Source organism: Crocodylus siamensis, chromosome 8, assembly GCF_052110815.1.
Source record: "Crocodylus siamensis isolate JL-2025a chromosome 8, ASM5211081v1, whole genome shotgun sequence".
Taxonomy (NCBI): domain Eukaryota; kingdom Metazoa; phylum Chordata; order Crocodylia; family Crocodylidae; genus Crocodylus; species Crocodylus siamensis.
Window position 1 is genome coordinate 65980586 of NC_143402.1, and position 17050 is coordinate 65997635.

The following is a 17050-nucleotide window of genomic DNA, read 5'->3' on the forward strand; positions in this document are numbered from 1 at the left end:
AGGCGAGAGATGAGAATACGCCTTTGATGTAGGGAGCCCCGATTCTGTTTATCCCCAAGTCTTTTCTTTCTTTCTGTTTATTCTTTATGTGGGAAGCCCTTATCTCCCCCCATCTCCAGTTATGAGGCTCGCCAGTCTGTCCAGCCCTTGGACGCATGTACCACAAAGGCAATGCACTGCATTTGCTAATCAGTGTTAACTCAGTTGGTTTGTACAACTCACCTCCCATTTTAGACTGGTGCAGTGCAAGGGGCACTGGGTTGGGACTCCGGACACAGGTCTGTATCATTCCTGACTGCCACCAACTACTTGTGTAGCCCAGGGCAAGCCCTTTGTCCCTTTGTCTGTTTAGACTATAAGCTTTCCCGTGCAGATGTTGGCTTGCCCTAGGTGTTTCCAGTGGGACTGCACTGTAGAAGCTACTACATAACCCATCCGGCTCCCCACAACTCCATGGACAATTAGTGCCCACAGAAAAAGGATGAGGTCCACATTCAATCGTAGAAAGACAAACTTGCCCATACCCTCCATCCCAGCTTTGACCTGGGATGCAGCAGAGCTGAAACCATGGCTTCACTGTAGTTAAAGTAGTTAATTGTGTTAGTGTGGAGTCAGTGAGAAGGCAAGATATCAAGAAAAGACATAACTGCGGTCTTGTAACAAGGCCAAAGACTTAGACAGCGATATGATTACATTAGACCCTACCTATACTATGGCTTTTAGACAAGTTGTAGCCAATCCTCCCACTCTTGCCCCCAGCTCAGTTATAGCTGCAGCTTAGAGGGAAGCTAAGGTCTTGCCTACACACAAAAACTGGCCAGCATAACTGCAGCAGAGTAACTGTAGATGGGTGAAAGGGGGTTCATTTCTCCATGGGCCACTAGAGCCAAAGGCTTGGAAAGGAGATGGGCTAGGAGGTTCCTTCATTTGTTCTGTGGATACCCATGCTCCTGAATACGGACCATCACATTGCATGTAGACCTTTGTTTGGCTCTGACAAAAATGGTATTCAGACTTGAACTAAATGAAGCTCAGAAGTAGAACTGGTCAAAACTCAGATTTGCCATTTTGCTGGGAATTTCAATATTTCCAAACTGGCTTTTGTTTTGAATTAGAATGAAAGCAAATATGTGATTTTTTTCATGAAACAATTTTAAAAAACTTAATTTCCAAAAAAGAAAAAAAGGTTGTGTTAGAATTTTAAATAGTATGGTGAATCTTGCTTTAATTTCTATTCCATTTGGAGTATTTTTACACTATTACAGAATACGTCAATACAGTAATGGATGACATACAATATGGCATGCCATGGCATAATCAATGAAATACTTTCATTTTATGTTTAAAATAGCAAAGGGAAGCTGCAGCTTTGTACTAACTGACATATCTCATCTTCTTTATTGACACATGGTTTTACTACAACAGTAACAGAAAATACTTTGATCTGGCATAAAAGGTAAGTAGCATGGATTAACCATTGACTTGCTTATCACTGCAGTGGCAGGGCATTGGCAGTGCCCTTGTCTTCCCTGTTTTTACCTATGCTCTTGATGTTTCTGGCTTTCTGCCTTGTAGCTGAGTGTGAGGGATTACAATAATGATTTGGGAGAATCCTTAGGTAAAGGGTTATCTATGAATCTGGGCTTGATGGCCTAGAAGACTCCTTTCAGTCTTAACCCCTGACTGAACCTGATAGATAAAGCTCCCAGCTCAAATGAAAGCTTCTTGCTAAAAATGTATTTCACCCTTGGAAACTGAACTCACTTAGGAGTAGGACTGAAAAAAAAGAATCCAATGAGCCACATGCAGAGTATTTCTACTACATTCCTGTATTACATACTACTTTCTGGCTGTTTTGCAACAGCCAATATGAACTGCTCTATAATTCTTCTGGAGGCAATTTGGCTGCTGCATTGTCTGGGAATGGCTTTGGAAGATGTGTCATCTTGAAGTGCAATGCACTCCTAAATGGAAACTCATTTAGGTTCCAGTGAACATGTCTAGACATGAGCAGCTTTTCCAAGAAGCCCTGCCCTGGCCTGTCCCTACTAGGCAAAAACAGCTCTGGCTAATACTCTGGAACAACCATCTCCAGATCATCCTCCCTCCCCAGAGAAGCAATTGGTTTGGGTCATTCTGCAGCAAGGGATGAAGCCCGATAAAGGTAAAGGGAAATAATGCTTAGCGCTTTTATTGGCACAGCTGTAACTTTAGTGGAGTTATTCCCCAGGACACCTCTGCAAAACGTGCATGCTAATAACTTCAGTGAACCTCAGAGACAGAGGAGGGCAGATATAAAAACTGCATGTGAAGGGGCTGAGAGCTCTTGAATCCCTAGTGCTGTGGCTTTCAACCTTTCTTCATTTGCAGACCCCTAAAAAAACTAAAAATTTCAAATGGAGGTGCAGACCGCTTGAAATTGTTGGTGTGGGTATCCACATACTTTTGATCATGGTCATCTTTTGTGGACCCTTAGACATTATCTGTGGCCCCCAGGGGTCTGTGGACCACAGATTGAAAATCATTGCCCTACAGCCAAGTACAGCCACTGCACAAGGGATCGCGCGTGTGTGTGCATAGGTCAGATTTCCTCAGATTCTTGCCTCTTACACATCACCTGTCCTGCTTCATCTTTTTGCTGTGAAAACCTTAGCTAATTCAGGCTCACTGTCTGCCACCCCTGTGAGGGAGATGATAAGCTCACTAGCCACATTTTCACAGGCTCCTGGACATTACTGTTGGAAATAAGACTTCAGGCCATCAGTGCTCTGATCTGATCTCTGCTGCGGCTATCCCAGCACCTGCTCCAGCCTCGCTCCAAATTTCCCAGGCCCAGGAGCACGGGGCTTCCCATAGGGTTCACTTTGCGACGTGCAGCCTCGTGATCAAGAGGCTTCCAGATATGCAGGGCAGGCCTCTCCCCACCAGGATGCTGTGGGAGGCTTGCGAGGCCAGCACTTGCTCCAGGGGCAGCCTTGCCCCGTCTCCAAGCTAAGGAGCAGGAAAAGGGTCAAGGACTTGCTGCGGCATGGTGGCGGGCCCACCACCCAGCTGGGCCCCCCAGGCCAGGGGAGGGCAAGGCCAGTCAGCAGTACTGCCAACTCCCATGACTTTTGGCCTTGCCTCTGCTTCGGGAACGTGAAAAACCTAGTTTTTTCTTTGATCTAAAAAAACCCTAGTGTTTTATATTTATAGGCACATCCAGAAGAAAGCCCTACGTTTTCCACACGCCTTCAAGAACAACGCCAAAAATCCCGAGGGGACCACGCTGCAGACAGGGGCTCGGGCCCCTGCAGCACCAGGCTGCAAGGAGCAGCCCCCGCCCACCTGCTTCCACATGCAGCCTTGCACAAGCCCCGCCCCCGGCCCCGCCCCCGCCCGCGTGGCCCCGCCCCCTGGCAGGTAGAGGAGGGAGGCGCGCGTCCCGCCCGGCTCCTTCCTTAGCGCCCGGCGGCGGCGGCGCGGTGAGTCGCGGGGCCGGGGCCGGGCCGGGCCGGGGCGGGGGGGCTCTGGGGCAGGTCCTCGGCCGCCCCGGGCTCAAGTTCGCCAACTTCCAGCGCTCGCGGGGCCGGCGCTTCCTGCTGCCCGGGGAGGGAGCTCTTCCCCGGCAGCGCCTCCCGCCTCCCCGCGCGGGTGAGCGCCGGGCGGCGCCGGCCGCGGCTGCCTCCGGCTCCCGGCCCTCGGGCGCCCGTCGGGGTGCGCGGGCGGTGGGCTGCCCCGGCTCCTCCTCGGCCTGCGCTGTTTGCAGTCACACCTTTGAGGGCAGCCGGGGCCCGCCCGGTGTCGCCTGGCATGGCGCGAGGAGGGGCGCCGGGCTGCCCGCCTGAGTTTGCCCGGGGGACTTTGGATTAAACTGGTAGCTTGGGGTTTTGTCACCAAGGCTGGTGGGACAGCGGAGACATGATTTGGAGCTGGCAGTACCCAAGTGTAGTGGTTTCTCTGGCCTGACTAAGTGGGGCTCTGCCTGCTTGAAGGAGGGAGATTCCTAGCAAGAAGCAGGAGGTGAATGATGGTACGATTTGGAGGTACCGCCTGTGTCGCAGGGGCAGCATAGGGGTACAGATGCTTACGCTGGGTTTCCTTATTGATGGCAAAGTGGTCTGGCCGTCGAACCGCCTTTGCTGCAGGCCTGGTTTTGCTTTGTATGGATGCTCCAAGAGCTCTTGGGTCATGCTGGGTCCCCAGGCTGCACCAAGCCCCTGGAGCACAGCTTTGCCTTAAGGCTGGTTTGTGCGTGAATGCCGTTACAAAAATCCTGTTGGTCTAACAAAAGAGATCTCTGCTACGAGTCCTGGTTGCTTAATAAAGACACAAATGGCTCCATTACTCAGCACTTCGGCCGGCCACGCAAGCCCGCTGACTTGGTAAGAACGACTTGGAAAGTATCTGGAAACCCGGCTAAAGACCGGCACACGTGATAAATTACTCAGTTTGCATGTACGAGGGAGAAAGTGGTGGGATGAAGCAGGCCATTGTATTTCTGCAGCTTTTGTTCTCCCGAGCTGATGAGATGCCACAAGTTTGGGACTGATGAGCAGGCTTGGCTTTAAACTGGCCGTAGCCCGGCCGTCTGCGGGTCTCGTGCTGGTCGGCTCGCGCTGTGGAAATATGTTGGCTGTTGGATCTCCCTTCCCTTGTGTTGCGGCTTAACGGCTTGGATCCATCTTTCTCTTTGGGCTCTTAATTCTGAGGCCTGTTCTGAGCAAACCTCTCTGCCGTCTTCAGGCGCTGCCATTTTGCCCAGCCTCTGCTTGGAAAACAGTTGGGAGGCAGCGACCGTGGTCAGCCTACATGTCTTCAGATGTGCTCTTTGCCTTAGGATGGTCACTTTATTCTGGGGATTTCCAGGATGTGCTCATGCTGGCACAGCTGTGGTTGTGGACGCACAGAATCCTCCAGGCGCTGACAAAGATCCTGTCTTTCTCTCCCATCTGGACAGCCCCTGCCTTTCTCTGCCAGCTGTCCCAGTTCGGGGAGAAATCAGCCTGTTTTGCATGACCCTACTGTGCTCAGCCCTCCAGCTAGTCAGGCTGTGTAATCTGGTGACTTCTAGGTTCCTGCTAAAGAGATGTCACATGCTCTTGTCTTGCGTGGCTCTGCGAGAGCTAATGCATTCAAAGGCCCAGTCCAGCTCACCATAGCTGCAACTTTCCATGAGGTTTCCAGTTTTTGGTGACCTTTCTTCCCTCCCACCCTGCCTTGGGTAGTTGTAATTATTGCAGGGAGACTAGAACATCAGTGTCTGCTTATGTCTAAAACCTCCAGTTGCCTTTAAGCCATAGCCTAGACCTCTCTTTCAGAATAGGCAAGCCTGCATTTGCCCCTGGTTTGCTACATCGTATCTTTATTAACCCGCTTCCTTCAACAGCTTTGCTATTAATTCAAGTCCTTGCAGTCAGTACAATATATTTATATGTAGCATGCTTCCTGCCTGCAGCAGGTGGTTTCTACCTGTCCACTCCTGGAAGATTCACTAGATCATCAGCTGCTAAAGAGACACAATCAGCATTAAAGCTGTGTCTTCTCTGTGTTCAGGCCTATGGGAAATTTTTCCACTGAGGAAGCTATAACTTTTAAATCGTCCCCCCTTCCATAAATGCATAGCTTGTGCCTGGTGTGACTTTTCCTAGGGTCTGTTGCAGCCCAGGAAATGGGGACTCTTCATTACTGGAATGACAGTGGTGCCAAGTCCTATAGTGTAGGCAAGACCATATTTATTCAGCCACCACATGCAAGCACACCTGGTGCCTGTAAAAAAAATAAAATAAAATAAAATAAAATAATGTGTTAGTGCTGATCAGTCAAATTCATTGTTTGCATCCCAGGAAACTTCACAGAAATATTCTCCACCAATTGTCAGTGCAAAGGAGCAACAAAAGAACGGGCTTATGCTTTTACACAGCAGGCTTTAAATGCTAAAACTTCAATTTCAGGGCCCAGCTGCGTTTTCCCCCTCCCCTTAGTGGTATGGTTGGGGGGCGGGGTTGGTAAAACATGATTTTTGAGTTGAAAAGACTTATTTAGGTTGAGAAAAGCAGCTTTCAAATTCCTACTAAATTCATTGAATTCATCTGGGGGCAGGGAGAATTCTGATGCAAGTTTATTTCAGAATAAACCAATAGTTTTGAAGTTTGCTTCAATCTAATTTAAAAAAAAAAACTGGGGGGAGGGCTGGAAGGAGGGGAACCCCCAGATGAGGCCATTTCTTTTCAGCCTTTTGGCTTGGAGGGGAAAACCAGAAAGCTGTGGGGTTTTGGCTTGACCCAGAAGGGAAATTACTTTTGGGTCACCCAGCAAACTGAAAAATCAGTTCTTGTCACAGCTCTGCTTAGCAAGCTGGTGTTCTGGCTTATGGCCATGTGATGCTTGCTCATCAGCTCTGCCTTGTAGGCAGGCAAGGTATTGAAATGTGGAAGGATTGCAGGGGGCTGGTTAATGAGGATGGGGTTTTAACATTCACTAGATTAGTTTGAGTCCAGAGAGGAGCAAGGAACGCGAGGCCACCAGCCATCCGTGTGCTGCATCGGTGACCCACCCAACAGACGAGATGCAATTGCTGGTTTTGGTATGTGTGTGGCTTTTCAGGGTCAGATGGGAAACTTTTTTTTTTAAACCTTGTTTATAAGGAGGATGCCGCTTTGAGAGTCAGCCTAGTTAGTGTCTGTATTTACCCCTGACATCATCCATCCCTTTCAGGGACAGATTTGATTCGGACTCGGGATTTTTTTTTTTTTTTTTTTTTTTTTTTTTTTAATTAAAGCCTTTTACTTATTGTCACATGCTCTTGGTCTATAGAAAGAGCAGAAGAAAACTTTTTTGCTTCTAATTTAGTAATTCTCAATTGAGTCCCAGAACCCCACAATGTGGTGGGTTTTATTTCTGTCCCTCAAAGCTGCTACTTATGACTGTGACTAATTTCTACGGAGGAAAATAGTTTTAATTTCATATTTAAAAATATCCTGATGGCAGCTACGTGGAGGCAATGAACGTATTGTCCAAAAACCAAAACTGATAACAGAGGTTCCCACAGCTTGTATGAATTCATTTCTAGTTACGTCATCACTGCTGCCCAATCTGGACAAGCAGAAATGCTTGTTGTTTCAGGCATTAGCTGCTTCCAAGTGTAAGTAAATTTACCTTGGGGGCTAGGGCTTAAGGCAGGGGTGGGCAAAATGCGGCCCACGGGCTAGATGCAACCCATCAGGCCATTGTATCCGGCCCACGTGGCCCCTAAAAAATTTAGAAAATTAATAGTTATCTACCCCCGGCTGCCTGTCGTGTGGCCCACGCTGAGTTTTGGCAAGCCATAGGCTGGCCCTCCGCCCAAAATAATTGCCTGCCCCTGGCTTAAGGGGTCACTTAAACTCAGTTCATTTGTGACAGATTTGAATCCAAAACTGGGAAGATTCAAGGTGTTTTATGTTTTATGAATGACTGCTTTCTGGGCAGAAACTCTTGATGCATCAGTTTAAAGCTGGCATTTATCAGCTGGAGTAGGGAAAACTGGTGGGCTTCTAACTTGGGCCGTGTTTATGAAACCATTTAATAAATGGTTAAATGAAACCATTTTAATATGATCACTCTTTGCAGGTCTAGGCTCACTATTAATGTCAGTGTTTGTGCCCGAAAGCTTGCAATTAAAGAAATTGTTTTGCAAAAATCTAATTGGTCTAATAAAAGATATCACCTTTACCACAAGTCCCGGTGGTTTCTTTATCGAAAAGCTTTTCCTCTCATCAACCACTGGCCTTGTTACTCTATCCAGTCCATCCAGGTTTGTTGTAAAATGGCATGAACTCCAAAGTATTTGGGAGAGTATGGCCCAATTATTCTTATGCCAAGGAATCCAGCAATCTAGAGAGAGACTTTGTAAACCTTCCTGCTTCCTGTTTAGCATGTTTCTGGTGCTTTGGCATCCGCCAGTATTCCAGTGAATTAATAGGTAAATGTAATAAAGTAGTAATAATCCCCTTTAAAAACCACCCATTTCCTTTCTCCTCTAAAGAGTACACACAACTTTGCTGCCGGTGTTATCTTCAGACTCGCTGCCACTTGGTCATTAGCACTTGAAAAACATGGTGGGGAAGGGGAAAGAAGAAACCAGTTTGCTCTTTGCTGGGAGAGTAGCTTGCAAGATTTTTACCTAGAATAGAGGGGGTAGATGGGGCGATCTGCCATCAGCTTTGTACAGGCCACTGTGGAAATTCAGCAACAGAGCAGCTTTTGAAGGTGTCGCAGAGCATAGCAGCGAGGCAAGGCCCTTGGTCTGTTTGTGGCTCTGTATCGCAGGCCTTGGTAACGATACAAGGCAGCTGCACTTACAGATGCTCCTGATGCCAGTGAACGGTACTTAGCCATGCGCTAGTGAGGCTGGCTTAGTTCTCGCTGTGGCATGGCATGATTATGCTACAGGTTGGCACCAGTATGCCGAAAACCCCAATCCCAGAGTGGGCAGGTCCAGTTGACTCGGCCATCAGGTGTGCTGCGAGGCTCAGCGTCTATGAAGCACTTTGAGATCTCCAAATAAAGCACATCATGGCAGTGGATCCAGATCCATGCCTGGTGTCTCTGCCTGGTGGCAAACCCCTTATGAATTTAGATTGCTGTTCTGTTTCAGCTGTACTTTTACCCCTGCCCTTATTTATGGCTGCATTATTTTTCCTGAGCAAAGCCAGAGCTGTCAGCTCCTTGCAGCCTGCCTGGCTCCTGGGGCACGGCATGATGCCGTGATGGATGGATACTCAGTCCAGGGCCATGCTTGTGCAGTGCCCTTGAGACTCCTTGGGGCTAGGCTCTATTTGGGGGGTGTCTGTCCAGCATGCTGTGCGCCTCACCACTCTGAACCACACCAGTCTGGTAAGCGGGGGGGTAACTTATATTTTTCCCAATAGAAAGCAGCCTGAGCCCCAGAGTCTGGGGTTGTGGTTCCACACCAGTTCCTGTCTAACCCTCTGTTCACTGGTGGGAGCTGCCAATGGAGGGTTAAACTGAATCCTTTACCAAGATGGGCCCCCAAGTTACTTCTCTCTGTGTTGGGGAGGGAGGGGAAGGGTTGGTGGTTTCCTGCAGTCCCTGTTGAGAGACCCTGTTGGCTTGTGCAGGTGTTGGGGTGGGGGGGGAGGGGATGCATGTGCACGTGTGCCTGGACCCGACACGTCCCTCATGGGAAACCAAAGGCAAAATGAATATGCTGAATGACTTTTTATGCAGCAGCAGCTCCCCCTTTGTCAGAGCCCCCATCAGCGTGGAGCAGGAGGCCTTTGTGCTGGGGCTAGAGTCCAGTCTGCCTCCGGTGGGTCTCCCGATTCAAGGTCCAGCCCCAGGGAGGCCATGTCTCTCCAAGAACTGGGGGTACCGCAGGAAGGGAACCTCTCTCTTCAGGGCTGGGATGTGGACAGAGTCCTGGTTTATCCTGCCTCTTCCATGCCTGGCATCTCTGCCTGGCTCTGACTCCAGAGATGCAAATCGCAGGCCAGGGCTGAGGGTTGCTCACTGTTGAAGCCTCTAGGATGGCTTTCAAGCCACTGTTTGTTTTGTGCAGCTTCCTTTCCACGGATAAGGGATGTTATAGGTCAATCTGCTGCGAGGGACCGAGCTAAATCCCATTCTGAAGGGCACACGGACAGCCGGATGGGCTTGGCAAGGGGCTCTTTCCCCAGTGAAAGAGCTGCTTTCATAGCACAGGGTTGGTGGGAGCCAGAGCATTTCTTGGCTGCACCAATGCCGTGGTGAACCAGGCCATTCAGTTGAAACGATGGGGGTTGGGCACTTTGCCACCGGCCTGTCGAAGGCAGATAACAAGCATCTGTGCAGGAATGCGCATGTTGCTCTTCCTGGAGATCTTCCATCATTGCAGCCCAATCTGCCTTAGCTTTAATGGTCACACACGAGGCGACTTTATGCCAGTGCTGGTTAGAGGGCAGTGTGTAACGGGAGACCTGAAGTCCGCAGAGAGGGGAGATGACTAGCCAAGGGCCAGCCTGTCAAGATGGAGCTCAGAGCAAGCACGGCAGCACTCCAGGGAGCGGCTTGCCAGGGTACCACGGTTGTGATCAGCCCTCTCCACAGCCGGGAGCGGGGTGGAGCAGGAAGACTGGGAGCCCTGGCTGATGACTCCGGTTGATTCCAGATTCTCATATTTTCTGCCTGCTAGTTGAGATAGGATCACTCTTTGTCATGGCATGGGGACCCCTCCCTCATCAGCAGTATCACTGGCTTTGCCACTCACTGCTCCCCTCCCCTCCTGGCAGATGGCATCAGTGAGACTCAGCCCTGCTGCTCCTTTGCCTTTGGCACAGAGCTGGTTTTTCCCCAAGACTGGGGGAGGCAGGAAGGTAGTTTGTAAGCACGGACTTCCTCATACTGCACTGGAGTTTGACACCTTAGCATTCAGCGCCTCCCTGAAGCATTCGCAGTCTGCACGTGGCAGCCCTGGGCTAAAGCATGGGGAGCTGGTGGGACCGGGTGCGCTGGCTGAGTGCGGTGAGAGAACCCCAATCAGCTGTACGGGGTCAGAGGTCTAAAATGTCAGCAGCCTCGGGAGCGGCCTCGGCCAGGAAGCCTGTTTTAGGGTTAACGTTCTTAACCTGATAATCATAAGCCTTTGCCTCCCCCCTCCCCGATGGCTGAGGCTCTAGCTAGGGGTCTAGATCTGTCTTTTGGTCTTGTGTGTGCCCAGACTGTCTGCTGGCTGCCTGGTTAGCAAGGGCTTTGTTATATTCTGACACATCTGCTCAACATAAGGCTGGAGGGGCATAGAGCAGATTTGGGCCCTGACTCAGAAAGTCACTTGCTTAAACCCCGCAACTTCAGAGGGGCGTGGGCTTCAGCAGAGGCACTTTCCTGAGCCTGGGCTGTAGCATGCTGCTTGCTTGCTCAAGTGTTAATAGCTTGTCTGTGGCCTGGTCACGGTATACATGGGCCATTTTAATTTGGTGGGGCTTTTTTAAGTGGCTGCTGCCCGCGTATGTTTGCTGGGTAAATGGCAGGAATCGGACTCGCCACCTCTCAACCCTCCTGTCTGGTTTCTAAGTGCATCTGTGCACATTTTGCCTATAGTTGCATGGAAGGGAGGACTGGTAGAAAAGCTGTGATTGGCCCAGGATAGACGGCCCGGGACCCTAGTGGCTCTCTAGCAAGGCTGGTGTGCAGTCTTCAGGGATTGCACGTTAGACGGCAGAAACGAAGCCAAATCAACATAGCTGAGCACCAGCAAAGCCTCCAGGTTGGAGCAGTGGCTGGAACATGGCCTGCAATGAGGGTTTGTTTCTCATCCCAATCGCACTTTTGCTGGCTGACCTCCCATCACTCGCTGTCCTCTCTAACCCTGGCTTCCTACACCTGTAAGATGACACTGATGTCCACCATCAGTGCTTTGCCGCCGTGAGTGAGTAGTGCTACACTCTGGGGGACAGGTTGCTGAGCTACTCTCATGCTTCCTCTGGTAACTTGTCTGAGTTCTCCTTTTTAAGATCTATACAAGCCTGGATATCAGTGAGTGTTTTCCTGCATCCATCAGGATGCTCTGCGCTCTGAAAATCCAGCCCACGATGCAGGGGAATCTCTGCGGTAGAGGTGTAACTAACTATTTTGGTGCCCTGGGCAGAGTGGAGGGGGAAGGGGGGATGTTTTGTGGGGTTTGAGCAATTCTTGTCAGAGACCCCGGCGGAGGGTATGGGGTCATCGTGCCCTGGCTGCAGCAGCTGCCCTGTCTTGCAATTGGGACTTCCTCACATGGTGGCTTTAGGAAACCTGGTGTCGCAGGCTCCCTGGGGGCCACCATTTTAGCACTTCCTCAACACTGCACGCTGCTCACCCATCCCTAGTCGTACACTGGAGCAGCAGTGCACGTTGGAGGTGCTGTGTGAGGTCCCACAGGCTGGGAGTGGGAGCCAAGCCTCCCTCCCTCTGATTTGCTTTCCCCTTTAGCACCAAGGTGGGGATCCAGGAGCCTAACCTCTGTCTTCAGAGGTTGAAAATGGCTTTAACGTGGCACATTTATTTTGGGGGTGGGGAGGAGTAAGCCGTTGGTTTGCAGTGGGGAATTACAAATGCCCTCACACTTCAACACACTGAGCAATAAAAGGCTGCCCTGGAGAAGTGATTGCTTCGTTAAGGTGGATTTGCTTTGCTTGCCTGATCTCTGGATGCCAGCACAATGACCGAGTTGCTTTTTTTGCAAGCCTTTGAGTTTGCAAAGCAGCATTTGGGGCCTGTTGAGGAGGCTCTGGTTAGAAGTCCCATTGGCCAGGCAGGGAAGTGCCTCTGGACTGGACTAGCTTGTGTGAGCCAGGGAGCTGCCTTTAAATATCTCCAGCCTTGCCTCCTTCCTGGTGTACAGGCCGCTAGGAGATCTGAGAGTGTAACTGGGTTCAGTAGCCCGTGGTGTAACTTTGCTTCCCTAACTGGTTCTGCTGTCTCCCTCGGAGCGGGTGAGCCTGCCCGGAAGGGAGGCCAAGGAGCTGGCAAAGCAGATGGTGTGACAGTGTGTCTGCAGGGTGACAGGAAGCCACATTTGCCACAGATCCGGCTGAGCACGTAAAAGGAGGTTCCCCAGGAGCAGGGCCAGAGCAGTCAGACGCACACCGCAGCAGCGTGAACCCAATGTGGGCAAGGAGTGTGGAGGCAGCTCGCTTTTCCCCCGGGTTCAGTTTGCGATGGTATCGAGGGCGCCCGCCTCTGAGCCAGGCTTAGATTGCGCCATGCCGCTTGATGCCTGGCAGCCGAGACACCCACAGGGAAGTTCCCAGCAGCAGTCTCGCCAGCTTTCTGAATAGGTGTCTCTCTGCGGTGGATCTGATCCTGTCCTACGACCTGGCTTTGAGCCCTGCAAATAACCTCTTGGGGCTGATGTGTGCCAGCTCCGAGGACGGAGCCAGATGCATGTGGCTTGCCCTGGTTATGGGAAATCCAGAAATGCTACATAAGCAAGTGATAGAGAAACCCGGTTTGTTCAGAGCAGGGGCGGTTCCTGCCCATTTGCTGGATTTCTCTCCTGTTTGAAAAGGAGGCTGCTGCGTGTTTGCTTTTCCCACAGTGTTTGTAACAACAGTGCAGGGCCTCACCCTGACGTTTTCCTTGCTAGCACGTTTCCTGTCATGCCTGGGTCAACCTAGGGTTTGGAGAAGGAATCATGGATCCTGGGCTATAGCATGCACAGATTTGCAGTTGTTGCTGCACTGATCTGCAAATCCCATCATCCTCACAAGGAAGAGGAATCAAACTCAGCTGCCTTGTCCCATTGCTCTGAGCTTCAATCATGGAGGGCTATGATCAGGTCTCCTATTCCTGTAATTGGGCTAGGACTCAGGAGGCTTGAGTACTGGTCCTGGTTCTACCACTGAGCTGCCTGGGTGCCCCTAAACATGACATTTAACCTGGGCCTCAGTTTCCTCATCTGTGAAATGGGACTTCTGCATATAATCTTACTGATTATTAAATAAGTGCATCACTTGCTTATCTTTGTAACAGGAAATGGGTCCCATTTTTATTTTTTGTTTACCAACATCAGTTACCAGCGTATTGGTGAAGTACATGTAGTGCCAAAGCATCTTTCAGCCCCACTGTCTGATTGGTAATGTAATTGTTTTCCTTGAAAGCAGGATAATTGCTACCAGAAACCATCAAGGAGAAGTTGCTGTCAAAAAGCTGCTCTTGGAAGTTTGACAATGACCAGAGCTGCAAGGAAGTAGGCTTCAGGGCTGCCAATACTACGGTGGTTGCACTGGGTTGTTCTGTGCTTAATGAGCATTGCTTATGTTAAGTGTGGGTAAAATGCACATATCTAATAAGAGCATGGCTCCCCCGCCCCCCAGTCCTGTGGCTATGCACGCAAGCAGAGGTAGGTCTTGGTAGGTCTACAAAAAGTCAGTTAAGAGGGGAAGAGAAGAGCCCCCTTACCTGGATATCCAGCCCTGGTGTACTTGGGGAAGGCTAATGTATTGTGGAGGTGCTGAACTCCTGCGACTGCGGGCTCTTTTGGAGCTCAGTGCTAGAGTCCCCAGCGCTTCACTTCCAGATTTCTCCAGAGCACTCCTCCTGTTAGGGCCACGGAGAAGCGGAGACAAGTTAGGTGCCTTTACAAACTGGGGATGGCGGGGAAGGAAGGAGCAGGGGAGATGACTCATTTGAAGCCACCAGTTCATGTTAGGTGGAGGATCAGAACTCGTGAGCCTAGGATCCTTCCTCTGGGCACCCTCCCTTCCTCTTCATCACACACACACACAGTTTCGTTCTCAGGGACACGTATGCTGTGCCAGTCACAAGCTTGTCTGTTGTCCTCATAAGGCTGCCCTTTATCAGCTTCACTTCCCCAGCGTAGTGCACACCAAATGGCACCAGCCTCATACAGTACCATGCAAGTCCGGAGGCTGGGAAGAGCACTCCCAGCCAGCGACCAGCTGCATGGTGCCATTCTACAGCATCCTCGCTCCTCTGGTCCCATTTTGTTGCTGCCTGTCTGCAAAATCTTTTCTTTTCTTCCCTTGCAGTAGGGATGGTTGAGGGGTGGGCACCTTTTTGCATGTAGGCTGCACATGGTCTTGTTATTTAAAAGGTGGTTTTGCACCTAGAGTGTTAGGAAGGTGGGAGGGGGTGGCAAGAGCCACTTCTCTCGAACCAAATTGTTCTGGGCAATCCGCAACTCCTGGATTGCGCTGATCTCCTGTGGGCTGGAGCTCCTGCCACCCGTGCCCTGCCGCGTGGATTGGGCACAGCTCCGCTCCCTCAATGGTACCATCATGCTGTTCCCTCTGAGGTGGGCTAAGGGTTGTTGCCTTAATGTTGCTTCCCACCCACCGGCGCTAGTGCTGACTGGGTGCTTTCTGATGCTGCAGGCTGGCCTCTGTCAAAGGGGCGCACCTTCTGCTTCAGCCCATCCTTGTCAGCGCTGATGATGGCTCCAGCTGAGGATTTGGGGCTGGATTATCCCTGTAATTTGCAGGCAAGCAGGACCTGTGACCTGTTTTTTCCCCCTCCTCCCCCCTAAAGCATTGGGCTCACGGCCAGTGGATTTTCTGTGGTCTCAGCCATGCTTTGCACTGCTGCTGTCCTCCTGTCTGTCGCATGGGCACCCGATTCTTCTGTCTTTGTGGAGCTCGGGAGACTCGGCTGAGGCAACATGGAGCAAAGTGAGCAGGTCCTGGGACTGCCAAGGACTGGTAGTAAAACCATATGGCCTTTCTGCTCTGCAGGTTCCTGTGGCTCCTGTTTGTAACCAAGATAAATAAGCAACTAGACAGGCAATACTGGAAAGACGTTAAAGAGGACTTTATACTCACCAGGGGTTTATTCTAGTTCCATTTCCAGGAAACTTCCCTTTTATAGGCAGGCGTGTTTTGCATGCATTTTATACAGCTTTGACAGGCAAGTAGTAGGCTTTTCCTCTTGGCTCATTGTGCAAAGGAGCCCAGTGGCGGGGGTGGGTAATGCTGTGAAACATGATCTGCTGTGAGGTTTGAGAATAGAGAGATAGGAGAGAGATTGTGGGAGCAGAAGTTAGCAGAGGCTTTTAACCCTTGCATCTTGAGGGCTTCCTAATGCATGATGCATTGTTACCAGCTGGGATGAATCCAGTGCAAAAGTACTGCCTAATGGAGAGGCCTAGAGATCTGCTCAGGAGAAAAGGCAGAGGAGGAACTGTCTGGTTGTGGCCCGTGGGGCAGATAAGGATTGTCCTGGGCAGGGGGCTCCAAAGTGTTTTGAGCAGGTGAGCCCGTTTCCTCCCGATAGTGGGCTTCTCCCACTTTGGCGCATGTTTCTTGCTGGCTGGATATCAACAGCAGCAGACAACTGCCCTGTACCCCGCATTGAAGAGCTGTGCCTGGCTCCTAGAGCGTTCTCGCTGTGCCAGGTGCCCAGGCTGCACCTCCGTCAGCCTGGTGCCAGTCCCGTACCTAGACTCCTGGCAGCCCCAGGCAAGCTTTTAGTATCAGGCCCCCCTTCTCCAGAAATAATGATGATGATAATTGGACAAGGGGGGGGGAGGAATACCATTGTTGGGCTCCCTTTGTGTCCAGGTCCTGGGCAGCTGCCCAGATTGCCCATGCCTGCATCCGGCCCTGCCTGGCGCTTCCTGCCGCACCCCTTCCAGGAAAGCCGGCTTCCCTGCAGGTTTCTGAGAGCTGCCCTGCTCCAGGCCCTTATCTCAGCTTATTTTGTTCTGGCTTCTGCATTTTCCTCCCACCCCCAGTCTGGTATGAGCAGAAGCTGTGCTGCTGCTGCTGCTTCCCCTACCATCCTCCCTTCTCCAGCGAGCCACCGCTGCTGAGCCCTTGTGTGGGAGTGGATAATTCACAGGGCAAATGTGGCCTCCTGGTTCCTGCCCCTCCCCCCGGTCCCACACATCTGAAAGACGCAGAGCCCAGTTCACAGACTCGTAGAGACGGTTTCTGGCTCTCGGGGCTTCGTTCCTTTATTCCCCACCCCACCCCTCCTGAGCTGCTGAGAAGCAGCGTGGGTTGCTGCATGGCGTCACTGTGCAGCAGAAGCCCTGCCCCTGGGCTCCTCTCCTTGAGTCTGGACGAGAGGGAGGCCAGGGCACAGCAGAAGCCACAGAACGGCTCATGCCTCCATTTCTTTCCAGGGCTCCCAGATCTCACTCCATAGGTCTTGGGGAAGAGAGACTAGGCTGGCCCTGAGGCCCATTGCCGGGGTTTCTGCTGAAGGTTTTCCGACTGCTTTTTTTTGGTTGAGGCTGAAGCAGCAGGTGGGTACGTGGCATTTTTGTGGCTCACATGGCAGTAGCCTTACTGTCTGCTTCCTTCCTGCTGTGCCGTGCTTGGCTGCCTCTTGCGTTGCCTGGGCCTGTGATGCTGTCGGCTATGCAGGATTGGAACAGGCCAGTGCTTGGCTAGGATGTAGCCTAGGGCTCCCCTGGGGTGGGTGGATCCCATAGGCAGCCCTCTTTCCTCCCAGCAGGTTCAGACCTTGTGTCCTGATGTGGTGCTGAGCTGGGGGGCAAAAGGTGCTGGCTCATGGGTAAAATCTAAAAGCAAAGCCCAGTCATTTGTGGGTCCCTAAGAATCTTGAGGTTCTTTTCCTTGGGAGCAGG

At 51.2% G+C, this 17050-nt stretch overlaps 1 protein-coding gene and 1 long non-coding RNA gene across 4 annotated transcripts in view; one reads left to right on the plus strand and one right to left on the minus strand.

Moving 5' to 3' along the window:
- Positions 1–1469: 1469 nt before the first annotated feature.
- The window catches only part of RHBDF2 (rhomboid 5 homolog 2), a 60773-nt gene continuing 45192 nt past the window's right edge, over positions 1470–17050 (plus strand). The window contains exon 1 of one of the 2 annotated variants that reach the window (XM_090060270.1): positions 1470–3464. The gene's annotated coding sequence lies outside the window, so the exon portion shown is untranslated. The remainder of the gene's footprint in view (positions 3465–17050) is intronic. The other variant, XM_090060271.1, reaches the window with a different exon arrangement.
- On the minus strand, positions 3485–15834 carry LOC149858896 (uncharacterized). Of its 2 annotated transcripts, none has more exons than XR_016443854.1 (3): positions 15279–15834; positions 13900–14037; positions 3485–5748 (listed from the first exon to the last, which is right to left on the minus strand). It is a non-coding gene; the product is annotated as an uncharacterized LOC149858896 (long non-coding RNA). The 2 variants fall into 2 exon arrangements; XR_016443853.1 differs by having other exon boundaries at positions 13900–15204.